Source organism: Coregonus clupeaformis, unplaced genomic scaffold (assembly GCF_020615455.1).
Source record: "Coregonus clupeaformis isolate EN_2021a unplaced genomic scaffold, ASM2061545v1 scaf0615, whole genome shotgun sequence".
In the NCBI taxonomy this organism is placed as follows: domain Eukaryota; kingdom Metazoa; phylum Chordata; class Actinopteri; order Salmoniformes; family Salmonidae; genus Coregonus; species Coregonus clupeaformis.
Genome location: NW_025534070.1, coordinates 109,337 through 130,447, shown reverse-complemented (window position 1 = coordinate 130,447; position 21,111 = coordinate 109,337). Strand labels below are relative to the sequence as shown.

The window sequence follows — 21,111 nt, the reverse complement described above, 5'->3', positions numbered from 1 at the left end:
GTAAAAGCTCCCATGGAGATTTCAGGATGTTCCTTGAAAAGCAGACATTTTCTCAATGATGTCCAATGAGAAAACTAACCCCTTGTAACAATAATATATAGATTTTCTATTGTGTTATTGATTGTATGTTTTGTTTACCAAATGTGTAACTCTGTGTTGTTGTTGTTTTTACCGCACTGCTTTGCTTTATCTTGGCCAGGTCGCAGTTGTAAATGAGAACTTGTTCTCAACTGGCTTACCTGGTTAAATAAAGGTGAAATAAAAAAATCTAATTGAAGGGTTAAAAAAAAGTGACTGACATGTAGAGTTGAGCTGGGTAACAGGGGGTACAGAGCGGGTAAAGTTCCTATGGAGGAAACCACTTGAAAACAGGAGCACATCCCCTGGCCTGTTCCTCCTCTAGTGGGTACTTCCATGTCACAGGCTAGCTCCCTGGCTAAAGGCCCTGTTTGCACGTTTCCTTCCAAATAAATCAAGGACTTTCCAGTGCGGGACATCCTTTCAGGAGTAGGACTGGGAGGAGTGGAGGGGGAGTGGCCCAGGGCCAAAAGCTGGACAAGAGTAACTTGGGATTTTGGAACATGAGCAAGACCCAGGGAATTCCACTTGAAGATCCTACAGCAGTGATTGGCCTAAGAGAGAGCTCAACATTCCTCCTACCTAGTCCCTACCTTATTCAAACTTCAGCCTTCATCTAGCCTGGTTTCAGATCTGTTTCATCTTGTTCTTGATATCGTGTCTAGTTTTGAAGTGTTGACAGATTTCATGTCAATGCTAATATGCCAAAAAACTTTGCTAGCTAGCTAACCAACAACTGTAATTATATATTTGAGAGAAAACAAGTGCTCATTGTGCAAATGTATGTTTTCAATAAACATTGGAGACTAAATATAGTTTACATGTCAACAATCTAAGCTAACACCGTCTGTTTTGCCCCATAGATGAGCACCCGTCGATTTTGTTGCTCAACAACCAACCAGTCTATTGACTGCAGTCTGTCTCACGACACCAAGCAGCTGTCAGTTGATGCTCTGCTGTGTCTTAAACACAGTTGATCTAAGTCAATGTAATGTAATGAGAGCTTGGCGTTGGCTCGTGGCTGTGACTCCACTCAGAGAAGTGAGTGAGTGCACAAAGCTGACACTGTATACACTGTGGAGCAGTTTAGAGGCGTAAGTGACTAGTAAAGACACCACATGCCACTTTCCACGGGCACAGACTCCGCCGATCCCATCATATTTACAAGACTTAGCCAGAAATCCCTTAATAAGGACATAACACCAGTACACACTGTTTCCAAAATAAACTGTGTTCTTGCTCTCAGAACCACGAAAGATGATCTTGACCCTCCGTTCAACCCACTTTATATCTACTACAATCACGTGTCTAGCTAGCTAGCTAAGGAGTCTAAGGCTATAGTGAAGAGCAGCCAGATACTGTAAGCACAGGGCTAGGCCTACAAGTCAAAGTTGATGCACAGCCAACTGCCACATGCCTGATTTTTACAAAAATCGTTTTTGTCATTTAGCAGACGCCCTTATCCAGAGTGAATTACAGGAGCAATTAGGGTTAAGTTACCTTTCTCAACGGGACATTTTACAGATTTTTTCTACCTAGTTGGCTCGGGATTCCAAACCAGCAACCTTTTTGGTTACTGGCCTAACGCCCCTGCAATCAGCTAGGCTACCTGCTGCTGTTTTGCTCTGTCTTGGCAGTTGAGTAATGTCAGAATGATTTGGTAGACATCCAACACTAATACCCTTACCGCATTTCTGTTCAGTTCCATGGAAATGAACAGTAGCCTATTCACTGATTTGACATTCTAAAGGGGTTGTGATCAAGTCAGGATAAATCTGCTCTGCTTGTGGTCTTTGGTCTCAACAAAGGTCTTCAAAAGAAGGCCTGTTACTAGGGTCCTATTCGGAATCACGGAATCCAGACATTAAAACGGATTTCAACAATATTAAAACATGTATTGAACTTAGTTGGAAATCAACTAAATGCCTGAACTTATTAGAAAATTAATTAATACACTTGCCCAAGTTAATAAAGTCATGAACAAAATGAATCAGTGCGTTGTATTTCTCTGCAACTTTCTGTGCGCCTCTACACTGTCAGCAGCCATTGGCGATGAAGCTAATTATAACAGTCTTCTGGTAGAGATGGAAAGACTTTCCCAAAACCTTTCAATTACATGTTAACTAAAAAGTAGCCTATGCCTACCTGGGCAGAATATCAAGGATTATTTACATCAATCCAGTGGCCATTTGTTTAGCAAATTCTGCCAATCCGAGGGCTACCGAAATATCACTAACCAAAAATATTCTCTGGCTGGTGCTCACTTGCATTACAAGGGTACTACACCAAATAATATCGAAATTTCTTAAATTTTTCCCAGACCTCAAAAGTAGTCTCTTGTTGTGGTTTAAGCATTGTTGTAGACTTATAACATCCAATTTTGTTATTTTTCAATCAAAATAAATATTTATTTAAGTGTGATTTTTTTGAGCAAAAACTGGGAAAGCGGAAACCTGGATAAAAAAACTGAGAAAAAAAAACTGATTTTATAGGGCCCGATGTTTCCAGCAAAACATAATCCCACTTCAACCTGCCTCCACCAAATACATCCACTGAGCCCCCCTGCAGAGAGAGCCAGCCTAGCAGGGTGATGCTCCATGAGGCCAATGGTGTGTGCTGCCTGCCTGACACCTTTCTATTCCTAGAACCTTCAATTCTTTTTGGAATAACAATAGACCTAGGGTACATCAAATATATGTTATTGTTACAGTTGTGAAGCTGCAGCAGCAGGGCTCTCAGGATGTCATCCCTCCTGCCTAAATACACAACTATGTTTATTTCTTTCATGTGGCAGTGTGGCCTGCATTGCAAATAACCTCTGAAACACTATTTTTTTAGTCCAATGCGAAAGGTTAAGAAGTTGAGCCTATTCAGGCTGCATCACGGATATGGTGTGAACCACGGACTTAAATCAACACTTAACAAGCTCATCACTGGCTTCTAATGAGACCAGTAGGAGTACCAGTTACACTAGGAAGGGACAATCAATTGTCAAAGCAAGCAAGCAAGCAATCTCTCCTGGTCTGAACAACTAATTGTGTGGGCAACCTACTGCCACTACTCTGCATTGTATTAAAGCTCTCACATGCAACGTGAATAACAGAGGTGGTTCTATTCCAAACAGTCTGTCTGAGGCTTGCCCCAGAGGGTTCAGCTGCACATGCTAGGTTCCTGATAACTCCCAAAATGGCCTCAAAACAGAGAGGCCCGTCTGTGGAAAGTCACATGTTACTCCTTATTTTTAGAAATATTCTGTCTCAGCTATCACTGGCTTTTCCAAGTGGAACATTCAATCTCTCTTTGCACCTGGAAAAGGAGATATGAAAGTACTTCCGTGCTTTTTTTGGAGTGTAATGAAGAACGATTGGCATGCCTTGCTAGAAATCCTTCATTTAAGAATGACAAGGAAACCTCAGAGGCTTGCAGTGGGCTAAAAAGCAGTACGCTAATACAGCAACACAACAGTTGCATACCGAAATATAGTTAATCAGCTAACATCAGTGACTAAATGTTTGTTTTAATCAGTTTGTCTGGCAGATATCACTGGTGTCTCTTCAGGGCTTTGTTTCAGAAATGAACAGGTAGCGGATTGCCTCGATTAACCTGTACCGCCCCCCACCTTGACTCTCGGTACCGGTACGCCTGTATATAGCCTCGTTATTGTTATTTTATGGTGTTACTTTTTACTTTAGTTTATTTAGTAAATATTTTCTTAACTCCATTTCTTGAACTGCGTTGTTGGTTAAGGGCTTGTGGTAAGCATTTCACGTTAAGGTCTACACCTGTTGTATTCAGCGCATGTGACCAAATACAATTAGATTTGACAATACCGGAGTTTACAGTCACCAGACCAATCTGACAGACCCAACCCACTGGGCTAGAATGCATGGAGATTATTATATTTACCCAGGTGAAGGTGTGTACACAAATCACATGATGACTGTGACTAATGTTTCAACCTTGTCACAAACCCATACAGTAATTTGGATAAGCTATTGCCTCTAAATTATTTCTTCAAAGGAAAATACTTTTCCTTTTTTCAAAGGACTCCACATGAATCGTGTTTTGGCCTCTAGACAATGCGTGAACAGTTAACATTCTGGGGATTTTTGCAAGTTCATGCACACCAATTGGGCTGACAAACAGACTCACCTGTCAGCAATGCGTTACAGTTTAGTTGAATAATGGAAGGCATTGTTTCCAGAACTGACTACTGGTCCGTGTACAAAATGTTGAACCACAGCTGTTTGGAAACAAACTTTTGGTAGCTGGTGAACAAAGTTTAGGGCGATGGATACAGCTGGTTGCAAGCAAAGAGTGAGCCATAACGTTATAACCTTATACCTATAGCTTGCACAGTCCTAGAGGCAAACTTGGAACTGCTTAGGGAGGGACCGCAACGCTAGCATTAGTTAGGCCAGCAACTCAATATAACCATCCCAGGGCAATAAACTAACTCATCGATTTTGTGGCAGCATTGATGAGATTCTTTTTCCATCCTTGTAGAGTTCCTTGATAAATCTGTTTGGGTTTTATCCAACTTTCGGCCTCGAATGCGCCTTTATTTTCTCCCTGAAACCGGGACTGTCCAGGTAGCATTCGCTAAACTCCAACGGGTGTAATCCCATGTCTGTAACGCAGCAGAAGTTGTCTAGTTCAGCTAGCTAGCATAAAACTGTAAAGCTGCTTTATAAAAACACGCAATAAATAATTAGCCACCACCAACAAGTTGCTTGGTGTCAAGCGAAACTGAGAAAAGTAACGTTAACCAACTAAAAACGATTTTTAGGGTGGGCAACTGGCTTGTGCTGTCCTCTACGGCTAGCCCTTAGAAACGTTAGCTACGTTTGCTAGCTAGTGTTCCCAAATCATAACGTGTTGGCTGGACTTGCTAACTACTAGTAGCTAACTATAAACGATTCACGAAGAAAATTGGCTGTACATGGTACTAGTAGTTGAAAAGCGTGTGGCATTCCTAAATTAGCAACTGTTTTGTTAGAGCTTGTTTATAAGAGTAACAGCAAAGCATTATTTAGGTCGGAAAAACGTATGTGTCAATCCGTTGTAGTCCACGTCGTCCAGTGCAGACATTCAATTTAAACAGTCGAAAATAAAACAATTATCTTTGACCCAGTAGTAGCGTGTAGCGCCCTCAAGTCCTCCTCCGCGGACGCGGGATAGGGCGTTTATCCCATTGGCTTCCACCCACCTTCTGATTAATTCATACATTGCCCACAATGTAAAATATTTACATTTTCTACAAAATACATACTTATAATATATCTAGCTGGTGTCCGTTTTTTATTATAATATTTCAGACGCTCTAAATTGATTTTCTTAACTCAGAATATCCACAATTTTTACATCGTGGAATCATGGAAGACATCTTTGTTCCTACTCTGCTTTATTTCAACGGACATGTGCTGCATTTGTTAATATTCCAAAGACAGTACAGTACCAAGACAAGACAGAAACTGCTACTCCAATAGAAATCCTACTGCCAGGATAGCGACGTTGGCTAGCTAAACCCATGAGTAAAACACGTCATCCGGGTCGAACGGTCGTTTCGCGCCGAACTGCGCATGTGCACGCCGTCAAATCCAAAGGCACTCCTTCGATATAAAGTTGTTTGAGAAATGAAGACGTGTCAGTCTTTCACGTTCACGAGGTTGGAGTAAACATGTTCAACTACTTGAGACGTCTTGAATCTAGGTTGTGCCTTTAGATGTCGAGAAATTTAACAGCTAAGGAATAATTTTTCACTTCTCTTACTGATTTCTCAAACCCCAAACTCGACCTGGTCTGTTTTTCATACAGAGGAAAGTCGGGGAGGGGAGGACGGCAGAAGGGACAGAAGAGAGGCTATATTTGCAAGATTAAGGGTGGGACACAGCCAGTTGAATAAGACATTAAGCATGATAGGAAAGCATCCATCAGGAAAGTGTGATTATTGTCAGGAAATAGAGACTGTGGAGCATGTATTGCTACTGTGTGGGCAGTATCAGAGGGAAATAGAGAGGATGAGATTAAGTATGTGGGAGAAGGGGATACAGGAAATTAGTTTAAAGAGTATATTGAGTAGAACGTCATTAGATATAGTATCACAATTTTTTTTGTATTTTTCAAGAGAAACTGGGTTGGCAGATAGGATTTAGATTATCCCTGTCTCTGGCCCACACTCCAGTACAGTAGGTGGCGGTAATGCACCATAACGTTGGATGCCAACCGCCGATAAACCCCACTGAAGAAGAAGAAGAAGAAGACCTGGTCTGTTGGTCTGCTTCGTAAGCGTTCCCGGAAGTCTGGCAATGTTGCGCCTCTGGGTTTAGAAACTCTACAGCCCATACCCTCACTGTCAGTGGTCTTCAAAGCCAGCGGCGCTATATCAGATGTTGCTACCTCTACATTTGATATATTGTCATCATCGTTTATAACGTTACTGTTTATATATAAATGTATGGATTTTACGATGCATATATAGTAAGTCATCAACATCACTGAAAATGAAGTTTTACGCCTATCGTCCGCTGGCCATATTTAGCTAGCTAGTTTTACCAACATACAGTCTAATTGTTAGCTAGCTAACTGTTAGCGACTCGTTTTGAAAATAATACCTAGTAACGTTAGTTAGCGATATTGCATGATGAACACAACTTACTGCTAGTTAGCTCACTTGTGTCATTTGATGTAGTTAGTATGTGTGGCATTTTGAACCAATTTAGGCTAGACTTGTGTAACGTTAGCTTGCTAGCTCATGTATTGTGGTTACAACCAAAATATCTGCTGCACACTTTTACAACCACAGCAACACATTGATAATGACATTGTAGCTAGTTATGTAATTATCAAACTCAACCGCTTTCATCAGTGTGATGAATGTTGTGTGGCTATGTCTTTGTTTGTGTTTGCTGTGTGTTCCTAACATATGTGTGGTCTCCCTATCTCCCTGTGTGATAGGAATGCCCAAACGCCAGCACCAGGCCCTACGCGGGGCAGACTGGAACCGTCGGGCGCCCAGGGAGGACCCTGCCAGGAAATGAGCTGGTGTCTAGGTCACTGAGAGTGCCCGAAAGCAGTGTCTATTCCAACCAAGCCTATGGGACTGCCTTCGTCCACTACCTTCAGTCCTCCAACCTGGCTCCTGTGCTGAAGCGACTTTGCCAGTGGGGTAGCAAAGGCTCAGGCCAGGGCTCTCCATGACCCGGTTCCTGGAGGTGCTACCCTCCTGTAGGTTTCACGCCAACCCAGTTGTAACTAATCTGATTCGGTTTATCAACCAGCTAATTATTAGAATCAGGTGCGCTAGATTAGGGTTGGAGTGAACCTACAGGACTGTAGCTCTCCAGGAACAGGGTTGGAGAGCCCTGCTGTAGGCTATACACCATTCAGCCTGTCTGACAATTGACATTCCCTTTGAACTTTCAGATTTGTTTTATTCAATATTTTTTTGTCACATACACCAGATGGGTGCAGTGAAATTTGTTATTTTAGGGTCAGCCATAGTAGTATGGTGCGCCCTGGAGCAAATTAGGGTTAAGTGCCCTTGCTCAAGGGCACATCAACAGATTTTTCTAACCTTGTTGGCTCGGAGTATTCAAAACCAACGACTTTTCGGTTACTGGCCCCACGCTCTAACCGCTAGGCAACCTTTCATTTTGAAGTTGACGTGTGTATTCTCTTTTACACATTACAATATAAATGTTTTACCACTCGAAGGAAAAAAGACAAGTGATGGTCATTCTTAGATGAAAGCTAATCTAATATCATCACCAACAAAGTTTTATAATGTGTGTGTTTTTGTGTGTTTTCCAGGAGTCATTTAGGTTCACTCTGTTCAAATGGGCAGATGAGCTCGACTCTCTGGGGCGCATCCAGGACCTGTTTGACTACTATGAACAGGCTCTGGAGCTCTTCCCTACTGATGAGGTCATCATCAACAGCATGGGTGAACACCTGTTCAGGTAGCCCTCCCACTCCAACAGTCTGGAACCAAATGTCTTGCATGTATTGTCTGTAGGCTTGGGAAGACTTTCACTAGTCAGTTATTGTGGGGTAACATTGTACCTTAGAATATGCTTCGACACAGGATCAATAATAGTTATCTTTTCTTTATGTCTGCAATAAATTGTTTGTTTGCATGCAGTGGTGTAAAGTGATTAAGACTAGCCAGATAGCGCTGTGTCTCTACGTTGTGTCACAATATTAGAATTGCTCACAATTCTTTCATTCCGATCTTCCATGCACGCTCCAGAATGGGATTCCGTGTGACGAGGCCGCTGGTCATTTCCACAAGGCCCTGAAGCTAAAGCCCGGACTACCCTGAGGCCAAGGAGAATCTACCGCATAACTGGCTGGTGGAGCGCTGGCACTTCCTGATGCTGAACGACCGCAAGAGGAACTACAAGTACGCAGCAGGCCATCCAGAAGGCTGTGGAGGGAGGCTGCAACACTGTGTTTAGATATAGGCACAGGGACCGGTATCCTCGGGGTGAGATTTCTTTCTGCCTATTACTGTGAAAGGGATAGTTCATCCAAATGCCAAAATTACATGTTGCTTTCCATATCGGTCTTTGGACATTTGTGCCAAAAATGCTAAAACGGTAGCATTTGGAAACAGTGCCAGCCACAGGCAGGAAAATTAAACCAATGTACATTCCTTCTTTGTAATTTAGGTGAACTATCCTTCAAGTGCACTCTTTGTTTACATTACAAATAAAGAATTAGTTTAAAGTTATACAATCTTAATGGTTAGGTATCTAGCCCAGAGAAATCTACAGCAGCTCTGGGGATTGACTACGTTTGTGTTAAAAACACTGTCATGGCTGTGGTCTGTCCATTTCTATTAATTTATTACTGCTTGTAATCCTTGTTCCTCTCTGGTCTCTCTATGGACAGAATGTGTGGCTAAGAAGACCGAGGCGGCGGCTGAGTGTACGCTGAGCTGTCCAAGACCATGTACGAGCTGGCCTGCGAGGTGGTCACCGCTAACGGAATGAACGGACGCATCAAGATCCACTCCATATGAAGTCGCTGGAGCTCGAAGTGCTAAAAGACATCCCTAAGTGGTACTTCCCCCCTCCTCCCCTCCTTCTCTCTAGGCCACCCAAGTCATGCCCCATTAAAATGTCTATCTACTTCTATAAAGAGTATCATAAATACCCCCCCCAAAAATAATATGCCACTTGTCTTTTCCTACAGCACTGACTATGCTGATAACTACTCTGTTGAGGGAAAATATACTTGCTAAGATTGATGTGTTGTCCTCACCTAGCTTATAAGACATGAATGCACTAATGAAGTCTGGATAAGAGCGTCTGCTAAATGACTAAAATGTAAGCTGTGTCCCTGGAAACCGATCCCTATTTGGCCTCCCCTTTAATGTTTGTGCGTGCTGATCTTTTTTTCCTGTGGTGGGAATTGTCGCTGGTTGTCACGGAGACTGCTTGGATGCTGGCCTATTTGGTGAGGGCATTATAGAGAGCCTTATACACGCAATCATGTCTGCTTTTGCTCCACAGGTAATGCTAACTTAGCATAGTCATCCAGTTTTCAGGATTTATTATGTTTCATATAGAGTTTCTCACATGTGAATACAAGCCACCCTTTTTTAATTACAAGTCAAACCGAATTTACCATGATTAGTAAGTAACATGTATTGATTATTTATTTCCCAACCTTTCTTTCTCTTAACATTTTCCAGTTTCATCACAACAGTGGATTTAGATTCCAGTTATGTTCATGTTTTTCATTCATTTAACAGGATTGGCTGTCTCAATTCAACACAAGTGATCGCAAAGAATCTTCAAAAGAGCTCCTATATTTTTGTATCACAATGACAAAACATGATTCTGAAAGCATCAAATCCTTTTTATGTTAAATGTCCTTTATCCAGCCAAATCTAATATTCTCCTGTTATTAATGGCAAAGAGATTCATCCAAAATAATTTAAAGGTTATTAGGAGATCCTCCTCCAACCAGTCGAATTTTTACATAACGCTCTTAAGGCATATTTTTTTTTTTTATTATTACTACAGTACCAATCAACCACTTTCTTCCTCAATATTATAATGCAGCCCAATAAGTTCAACAGTGCCATCTATGGTCTCAATGCGAAACTACATTTCAGGTTAAAACAATAAGGATAGATGAAAATCCTTTATATAAAGATTCCCCGAACAGTGCATTTGTAGCAAACACATACTATAAATTGCAACAACAAATAAAATCCTTATTATAGCTAAGTTAATGGCATGAGGCCTGATCTCTATGAACACGTGACACTTGCTCCACTTCCACTGCAGAGTACCCAGGACCCATCCACGCCTCCATCCCAAACAGGCCGGGTCTTCCCTGCCGGAGCCACTGTGTTTGGGATGGCTGTCCCAGTGCCTGGAGATCCGCCGCCATCACAGGTGACCTGTCCTTCTGTTGTTAATCAGGCTAACTTAAGTCAGTCAGACATTGTTCTTCAATGACCGGATTTAGTTGTATAATTTATTTGCTGCATTTCACACTCAATGCCTCTATGTAGAACAGTGGCCCAAATATCAACAAGTTCCGCTTTCGTTGGCCTTTATCTGTCGGAATATTTCACATTCTCACATGGAACCATCAGCTGAAGGCCATATGTCCCTTGGAGGTAGTATGTGTTTGTGTGTGTGGGTAAACAGACACCGAATATTATGTAATGTCATACCATCTATTTTCTTCCTAATATGCCTGCACTTGTGTGTCTGGGGTGGGGGGCCTGGCCATGGCTGCAGCCGAGAGCTCCACAGCCCCGTAAGCTGCAGCTCAGGAGGATGACTCCACGGAGCCCTCTACACCACAGAGAGACTGAGCAGGCTGCCTGGGAGGCTACACCCCTCACTGAACCCTTCAATGCCCTGGACATAGACTTCCCCAACAACGTTTAGGTCAGCGGCAGTATAGCTTCTATTATATATACATAGATAACATTTAAAGAAATCTCTACGGGAATTCTACTGAACTGTTAGTTATCATCAACAGCTTCCCGATTACAGCCTCACAGTGGCACTTGCTGTGTGTAGATTCTATAATGATAACATAACAATATCTTGTATGTGAGCCTAGCTAGCGTGAGATTTGTATGGGTTCCAAGTATACAGGAGCAGCGATTCTAATTATGCTATCACTAACTGTGCCCAGGAGCTGGAGGGTCTGTGCTCCAGGGAGGTGAGCCGGGTCGTCTACCCGAACTGGGGAGGGTCTGCCCTAGACGCCTGTGTGGTTCCAGCTCCACCTGGATCAGGAGAGCAGCCTGTCCACCGGACCTATGGAGGACACTTGCTGGGCACAGGCCATCTCTACCCTGTTCCAAACACCCACACAGTAAGATTCATTTATATCGACATGTATGTACACTGCGTGTACAAAACATTAGCAACACCTTCCTAATATTGAGTTCCGCTTTTGCCCTCGGAACGAGCCTCATATCGTCGGGGCATGGACTCTACAAGTTAGCCGAAAGCGTTCCACAGGGATGCTGGCCTCATGTTGACTCCAATTTTTTCCCAAAGTTGTGTCAAGTTGGCTGGATGTCCTTTGGGTGGTGGACCATTCTTGATACTGTTGGGCGTGCGAAAAAATCCAGCAGCGTTGCAGTTCTTGACACACTCAAACCGGTGTGCTGGCACCTACTGCCATACCCCATTCAAAGGCACTTGAATCTTTTTAATCTTGCCCATTTCACCCTCTGAATGGCACACATACACAATGCCTGTCTCAAGGCTTTAAAAAAATCATTCTTTTAACCTGTCTCCACCCAGTGTCTACACTGATTTTGAAGTGATTTAACAAGTGACATCAATAAGGATCATAGCTTTTACTTGGATTCCACCTGGTCAATCTGTCATGGAAAGAGCAGGTGTTTGTGAATGTTTGGTCCACTCAGTGTATATTGCAGTGGAGGGTATATTTAGACAACTGCACACGACTCCTGTAGGAGTAAGATATAGTGTTGCTGCCATTGTCTTTGAGCATTATGTTTAAACATCTCTACGTGAGCCTTTAATCATACAGGAGATGCACATAATGCACTGCCTAACCACAGATTCTCCTGAGATCCACTCTAGCACAGCTACAGTAATACCACATATTTGTTACCGTATAAATTACACATATTACATACTGTACATAATATATAAAAATGGTGTTCTTGCCTATTCCACTGTAATATTTGTCCCCTTCTGATGTATTATTATTATATGTTTGCAATGCAATTCCACATTCTGTCAAACGGGGGCAGTAGGCTACATATTGAAGAAACCCATTCCTTTGAAGACATTAGGCAATGACTGAAGTCAACGTACAGTCTACACATCTAACCTCAAGGCTGTTATTAGTTGGCTTTGGTTTGCCTAGCTTGATTCCATGACCATTCAAATGGATTGAATGTATTATACGCAAATAGGCTTGACCGTTGTCGACAAACAATTCTGTACTCCTTTACCCTGTCAGGCTGTTGTGCTCCTTCCAGACGTAGAACAACTAAGTGAAGTTGTAGTGTTGACATTGAGATGCATCATCATTCAGCTACAGAGCTCAGTGTCTCTGTGCAGCAGTGTGGCTAATTGACAGGGGCAGCGTCTAGGGACCAGCCAGACGCCATCCCCACCACCTTTTCCCGGTGATCATCGACATCCATTTCCCGGCCGCCGTGGCGAGACACGGAGTGCACCGGGATCGCCTGTGACACTCTTTAGTGTTCATGAATCTCTTATAGGATATAAATATGTATTTTCCCCAAACGCCCCTGACAACGACAAACCACATGCTGACGTGATGACACAAACAGATGTTATTCCTACAGCTCTCTCTCTCTCTCTCTTGTGCCTCCCTCCCTCCTGAATCTCATTCCCTCGTTCCCCTGCTCCTCTCTTCCTCTCTCTCCCTCTTTTTCTTTTTGTGCAGTGGCAAAGCGTCTTGTTCCATGCCAGTTCTGTTTACTTGTTGTTGTGGTTCATGAATAAACAGTTATGTGCGCAACAAGGTCTTATAAAAAGAAAGAAATCAACTTGTTAAGATATGCCAAGAATTTGTACGTAATTTACGTTTTCTTTTGCAATTCTACATGCTTTATTTGTTAGACTAAAAGAGGGTCACACCCATCAAAACAAATGTACATACACTGAGTGTACAAAACATTAGAAATACCTGCTTTTTCCATGACATAGACTGACCAGGTGAATCCAGGTGAAAGCTATGATCCCTTATTGATGTCACTTGTTAAATCCACTTCAATCAGTGTAGATGAAGGGGAGGAAATAGGTTAAAGAATACTTTTTAAAGCCTTGAGACAATTGTGTATGTGTGCCGTTCAGAGAGTGAATGGGCAAGACAAAATATTCAAGTGCTATTCTAGACACAAAAATGTATGCACGCATGACTGTAAGTCGCTTTGGATAAAAGCGTCTGCTAAATGGCATATTAATTAATTAATATTAGACTGTTAATGTATACAATTTGAGGTATATACACGATGGTGCAACTCATTGGATGGTTGTTAATTCAATGTCTATGGGTTTGTATCTGTCCTTATTCAAATGAACCATAAAATGAAATGTCTGGTCAGATTTCCCCCTGAGGCCTGGTGACGAGCTCATCGTGGAGATCTCCTGCCGGGACGCCTACCTGAGACTCTGCAGCGTTGCCGTAGCGCGAGACGGACGAGAGTTCCGTCTAGACGACTGTCTGGATCCAGACCAACCTAGAAACAACCCAGGCCAAAGTGGCAATCCCAAGCCAAGCCTGAACGCCGAGGCAGAACTGTGCAGCGCCCTAGCCTGCCTCGGGACAGAGCAGAGCAGTGGACCTAGAGACTACACCATGCTGGAGTGTGCTGAAATGGCCCTCCTCAACAACCAGCCCTACCACGATAGTTTCCGCAGGGCACTGGCTAAACTCATCACCAACCTGAAGGACGCTCGTTCGGTCCAGGGTCCCAGCCAGGGTGAAGGGTTAGCGGTCATGCCTCTCACTGACCCTCCCAGTGGCCCTATGGACCCTGGTCCCGACCCCTTCTACGTGCTGGACGTGTCTGAGGGCTTCTCTGTCCTCTCCCTCATGGCAGCCAGTCAGGCCAGGTGAAGGCATATAGTTCGGTAGAGAAGACCCAGCACCAGGCGGTGCTCAGGAGGCTGCCAAGGCCAACGGTGTCCCAGAGGAGGCTCTCGAGTTCTGGCTGAACCAGGTGGAGGATGAGCAGGCGGTGCCCAGAGACCCTCCAGGGAGAAGCTGTGGAGCGCCATCATATTAGACTGTGTGGAGACCTGTGTGGCTTAGTCAGGCAGAAGCTGATGGAGAAAGCCACCCTGGCCAGGTAGGACGATGTAGCAAGCGCTGCTGGCAAAGGTAGTTTTGGTAGTAACAGGGTAGTATGTATAACGTGCTGGGGAAATTTGATAGTGTTTTAGGAATGAGGTGGGATTGTTGATCATATCTCGAATGTTGATATTAATCTTCAGTGTTATCATATTGGGAAAAATAGACTATTTGGGTTTTGAAGAATATGTCCCTTTTTGTATGTTTTTATTGTCAGCAATTGTTTGATTGTTTGGTTGGGATCCATCCATGGCAGGTGCCTGTTGGAGGACGGCGGTCAGATCTTCCCAGAGAGGATTGTGTTGTACGGGATGCTGGTGGAGTCTGACAGCCTGCTGCTGGAGAGTGCTGTCCAGGGCCAGGAGCCTACACTGGGCTTCAACATCGCCCCGTTCATCAACCAGTTCACTGTGAGTTATTGACAACTGCCCAGATTCACTGCATGCGTACTGTATCTCCCCACCTGTCTTGAATATGTCGTCACTAGGGCCTGAGGTTTTAATGATATAGTTAAGCAATAAGGCCCAAGGGGGTGTGGTATATGGCCAAGGGGTGTTCTTATGCACGACGCAACGCAGAGTGCCTGGATACAGCCCTTAGCTGTGGTATATTGGTCATATACCACAAACAACTGAGGTGCCAAATTGCTATTATAAACTGGTTACCAACGTAATTAGAGCAGTAAAAATAAATGCTTTGTCATACCCGTGGTATACGGTCTGATATACCATGGCTGTCAGCCAATCAGCATTCAGGGCTCGAACCACCCAGTTTATAGTTATATGCTCTTTCCATGACATAGGTGAACAGGTGAATCCAGGTGAAAGCTATGATCCCGTATTGATGTCACTTGTTAAATCCTCTTAAATCAGTGTAGATGAAGTGGAGGAGACAGGTTCAAGAAGGATTTTTTTAAAGGCCTTGAGACAATTGAGACGTGGATTGTGTATGTGTGCCATTCAGAGGGTGAATGGGCAAGACAAAAGATCCCTGAATGCTTTCGACACCTTGTAGAGTCCATGCCCCGACGAATTTAGTCTGTTCTGAGGGCAAAAGTGGTGCAACTCAATATTAGGAAGGTGTTCCTAATGTTTTATACACTCAGTGTGTATATATAAATAGATATAGATAGAGATGTATGCCCCAGGAAGATTATTATTACTACTATTCACTACATTGTTGGAAAGAGCTCTTAAGGTACGAATGTCACTGTACTGTTTCACACCCGTTGTATCCTGTGCATGTGGCGGATAAACGTTGAAACATGAAGATAAAGGAAACGCGTGAGTAAGCCAGGGATACAAAGTATATTGGAAGCAGGTGCTTCCGCGCAGATGTGGTTCCTGAGTTAATTAAGCAATTAACCTCCCATTATGCTTAGGGTCATGTATAAAAATGCCCGGTTGCCCATTATTTTGTCTACCACGGTTAGAAGAAATCTCAGTGACTTTGAAAGAGGGGTCTCAAAGGGTACGTTTACACAGGCAGCCCAATTTTGATATTTTTTTCACTGTGGTCTTTTGACCAATCACATCAGATCTTTTACAGAACTGATCTGATTGTCAAAAGACCAATTAGTGAAAGAAAATATCAGAATTTGGCTGCCTGTCTAAACACAGCCAAAGGAGCATAGGGGGTTTACAGTGTGTGTGTGTGTGTGTGTGTGTGTGTGTGTCTCAGTCACCAGATCTCAACCCAATTGAACATTTATGGGAGATTCTGAAGCGGCACCTGAGACAGCGTTTCAACAAAACACCAAATTATGGAATTTCTCCATACACTTGTAGAACCCTATGCCAAGGCGCATTGAAGCTGTTCTGGGGGCTCGTGGTGTCCCAATGGCCTATTAAGATTGACTGATAACTCAAACTGTTCTTCCACTGCTCTGTCGTTCGCTACATACTTTAGTCTGAGACTGCCATCATTGAAGTTGTTTGTGATGATGAGGGGCGTTGTACAAAACAATGTCATTAGCGATTCGTCATCTCTAACCAATCAGAGTATCAAAGCCAATGACGAATTTTCAAACTGCCGCTTTACCCACGTGTGTTCTGGCCAATCAGAACGGTTAGAATGTGTTTGCGTTCTAGAAATCGTCGGGGGTAAATCCGGACTCATTGCGGAGAAGAAACTAGCGTCCGCAGGCGTGGCGTAGCGTTTGGCCGGCGCAAGGAGTTTGTGTAGCCAGGCAACTATTAAGACACTTTATGTTGGTGTTTTATCCAAAGCGATTTAGTCATGCGTGCATTTTTTAAAATGTATGGGTGGTCCTGGGAATCGTAATCACTATCCTGCCGTTGCAAGCGCCATGCTCTACCAACTGAGCTACAGAGGACCGAGTCAGCTCACATTGTCAGGAAAACCTCCTGGCTCTAGCCACACTTCCCAGCTCTATATGGACATGCACTATACTCTGATAACTAACTAAGTCGTATAGTACATTTACTTTATGGTTAGGGGAAAAAGTATGGTCAACTCAAAGTTCATTCTACGTGACACAACTCCCAAACCTTTCTCACTCAACATGTCTCCTCTCTAGCCCCTCATATCTGGTATTCCCTCTCATGTCACTGATGCAATAGTCATAGTATTGACAGCTGGCTCAATGTTGTTTGTGTCTTGCGTCATTCTTCTGATTCAAAGGACAGGCTCCTGAGACACACCAACATGTTGCCTGAGGGTTGTAACATCTTGACTCAAGATGGCTGCTGACATATAATGCCAAACCCCCCCCCCAAAAAAAAATATTCTGGCGAAAGCTAAACTTTTTTTTCTTATAGTTTATTTCGCAGTACTGTTAGTGGCTCTTGGTCTGCCGTATTGCAGTTGAGCTCAAGTGAACCAATTTGAAAGGGCACAATACATTTAAACTGACCTTTTACTGTGCCTTTCTTTATCATTATGTAAGGGATTATTGTTGGTTTTAAAAACCCATTTTGCTTGCAATGCAACCTCCTACGTTGAGACGTCTCATGTTTTCTTTAATCTAGCTTTCCGTCCGTATTACGGGGAGCTGAGAAATCCTTTTAAGTTGTCCTTCTTTTCCGGTGTCTTGTTGGCGCTCTAATTTTCGGTGTTGGCTCCCACGGGACGGCAGTTTGTTTATACAGATGTTGTCTTTGAAGAGCTCAGACAAGGGCACGCCATTTTCTAGCACGACTGTCACACAGGGAAAAGCATTCACACGGCTTCACGTAAGGACATTCCTACCTGGACCCATCAGTAAGCATGACATCAAACAGAGAGCTGTGGTGACACTGGGAGCTGTGACAGGGAGGAGGACGCATTCTTTTGTTCTCTGTGACAGTGACACTCCCGCTCTGTCGCTTGACGAGAACACTCCTGCTTTCTAGAGTATTTCTAAGAGTTGGAGATTGTTAAAGACACCTGACAACTAATGGAGACAACTAATGGAGATTAGTTGACCAGCTGAATCAGGTGTGCTAGTTCTTGAATAGATCAAATAAGTTAAACTAGCTGGAGAGGTTTGGGAAACACTGAAATAGACTATATGGACCGTCTTGTCATTCTGTTAAAGGGGTTAAATGAGTCTCAGATGTAGGGTTGTATAGATGTCCGCTGAATTGACATCTATACTAATATGTTACAACGATATGATCTCTCTCCTTCCTAGGTTCCAGTACATGTGTTTCTGGACTTGTCCACTCTGCAGTGTAGACATCTCAGTGACTCTGTAGAACTCTTTATCCTGGACCTCATGAATACCAACGCCAACTATACCAACAGAGACGTCAAGGTAAAGACACAACCCTCCAGCTTCATTTAGTTATAGATACATTATCAGATATTGTCTGAAACATTCATATTAAAAAAAACACTGTAAATGGCACCATTGACTGATTACACATTATACTGAGGATAACACTGTTGCCAGATCCCTTGGTAGTATCTGTACTTCCACTGATTTGTGGCCCTGACCATATAAATACAATGACTATTTTATTGATTACAATAGAGTCCATGACTCTCTCTGTGTTTCTCCCAGGTCCAGGCCAGTGCCTCAGGCAGGGTGACTGCTGTCCCCTTCTGGTACCAGATCCACCTGAACGAGGAGATCAGCGTGAGCACCTTCAACCAGGACTCCCACTGGAAGCAGGCTGCCGTGGTGCTGCACCAGCCCCTGGAGGTGAGGGAGGGAGACTGGGTACGACTGGCCGTCACCCTGCAGAAGAGCTCCATCTCCATATCAGCCTGTATAGAGGATGAGGCTGGGGAGACGGGGACTGTGGATTCTGTTAGAGAGTCCGCTCAGTGACTGTGAGAAGTAGATGTCTGGTGGTATGGACAGTACAAGTCAACTTCATAAGTGTTTTAAAGGAGGGAGTTGGGATGCTTTTGATTCTACAAGAGCATCAATTCCACTCAGTCTTACTGGGAGGATGTGAATGTATCACTATGGATTCTATACTATGAGTGTGAACTGCATACTTGTCGAGGAGGGGAAGGGATTGGTGGACTACGGATTCTCCGGAAGCGTCAGCTCTAAAACGACCCTACAAGGTCTACAATAGCTACCATCTCAATATACCTCAGGACTTTCACAAATACATTTTGATGTTTATGATATGCTTATCATGAGACGTTTTGGTCTTCAGTGTGTTCATAATCTTGTTTTGGAATGACGTCTCTTGATTATGGTTGCAGTCCTTATAAAAATATATATTCTATCAGCACTTGCATTTATTTCAAAAGAAAAATACTCATTAGCGATCAAAGAAAATCATAATGAACATACAAGGGTCTTGGTGTCATCTCAACAGCATTGTGTCAATTCCTCACTGACACTAGCAAAAACTGACAGCCACATTGAATTGAATTGAATTTATTGGAGGGTGAATGTTTGGAACCTTGAGTTGAACTCTCAAAGACAAATGTGCTGACATGTTTGATGTAGTACTTCCCTCTGAAGGTTAATGCTTTGTGACAAACATTGTCAGGTAAGGCAATAGCTGCACACACTTGACACACATTCCTGATAGGAAGAAATGCTACTAATGGATGACAATGAAACAAGTAAAGACTGAAATCAATCCCTTTCTAATCAATCACAACTAATATCCCTGAAATGTTAACATGCCAGTCAAGTTTAAAACAGAAATTAGAATGGGAAGAAATGTCAGATACATTTACCACAATGTACAGTGGGGAGAACAAGTATTTGATACACTGCCGATTTTGCAGGTCTTCCTACTTACAAAGCATTTAGAGGTCTGTAATTTTTTTATCATAGGTACACTTCAACTGTGAGAGACGGAATCTAAAACAAAAATCCAGAAAATCACATTGTATGATTTTTAAGTAAATAATTTGCATTTTATTGCATGACATAAGTATTTGATCTCCTACCAACCAGTAAGAATTCCGGCTATCACAGACCTGTTAGTTTTTCTTTAAGAAGCCCTCCTGTTCTCCACTCAATACCTGTATTAACTGCACCTGTTTGAAATCGTTACCTGTATAAAATACACCTGTCCACACACTCAATCAAACAGACTCCAACCTCTCCACAATGGCCAAGACCAGAGAGCTGTGTAAGGACATCAGGGATAAAATTGTAGAACTGCACAAGGCTGGGATGGGCTACAGGACAATAGGCAAGCAGCTTGGTGAGTTGGCGCAATTATTAGAAAATGGAAGAAGTTCAAGATGACGGTCAATCACCCTCGGTCTGGGGCTCCATGCAAGTCTCACCTCGTGGGGCATCAATGATCATGAGGAAGGTGAAGGATCAGCCCAGAACTACACGGCAGGACCTGGTCAATGACCTGAAGAGAGCTGGGACCACAGTCTCAAAGAAAACCATTAGTAACACACTACGCCGTCATGGATTAAAATCTGCAGTGCACGCAAGGTCCCCCTGCTCAAGCCAGCACATGTCCAGGCCCGTCTGAAGTTTGCCAATTACCATCTGGATGATCCAGAGGAGGAATGGGAGAAGGTCATGGTGGTCTGATGAGACAAAATAGAGCTTTTTGTTTCTAAACTCCACTCCGTGTTTGGAGGAAGAAGAAGGATGAGTACAACCCCAAGAACACCATCCCAACCGTGAAGCATGGTGGAAGTGGAACATCATTCTTTGGGGATGCTTTTCTGCAAAGGGGCAGGACGACTGCACCGTATTGAGGGAGGATGGATGGGGCCATGTATCACGAGATATTGGCCAACAACCTCCTTCCCTCAGTAAGAGCATTGAAGATGGGTGGGTGGCTGGGTCTTCCAGCATGACAACGACCGAAACACACAGCCAGGGCAACTAAGGAGTGGCTCCGTAAGAAGCATCTCAAGGTCCTGGAGTGGCCTAGCCAGTCTCCAGACCTGAACCCAATAGAACATCTTTGGAGGGGAGCCGAAAGTCTGTATTGCCCAGCGACAGCCCCGAAACCTGAAGGATCTGGAGAAGGTCTGTATGGAGGAGTGGGCCAAAATCCCTACTGCAGTGTGTGCAAACCTGGTCAAGACCTACAGGAAACATATGATCTCTGTAATTGCAAACAAAGGTTTCTGTACCAAATATTAAGTTCTGCTTTTCTGATGTATCAAATACTTATGTCATGCAATAAAATGCAAATTATTTACTTAAAAATCATACAATGTGATTTTCTGGATTTTTGTTTTAGATTCCGTCTCTCACAGTTGAAGTGTACCTATGATAAAAATTACAGACCTCTA

At 43.3% G+C, this 21,111-nt stretch overlaps 1 pseudogene; it reads left to right on the top strand.

Annotated features, from left to right (window-relative positions):
• The first annotated feature begins 8,004 nt into the window (after nt 1–8,004).
• LOC123485219 lies at nt 8,005–19,109 on the top strand (annotated as a pseudogene).
• The last annotated feature ends 2,002 nt before the right edge of the window (nt 19,110–21,111 follow it).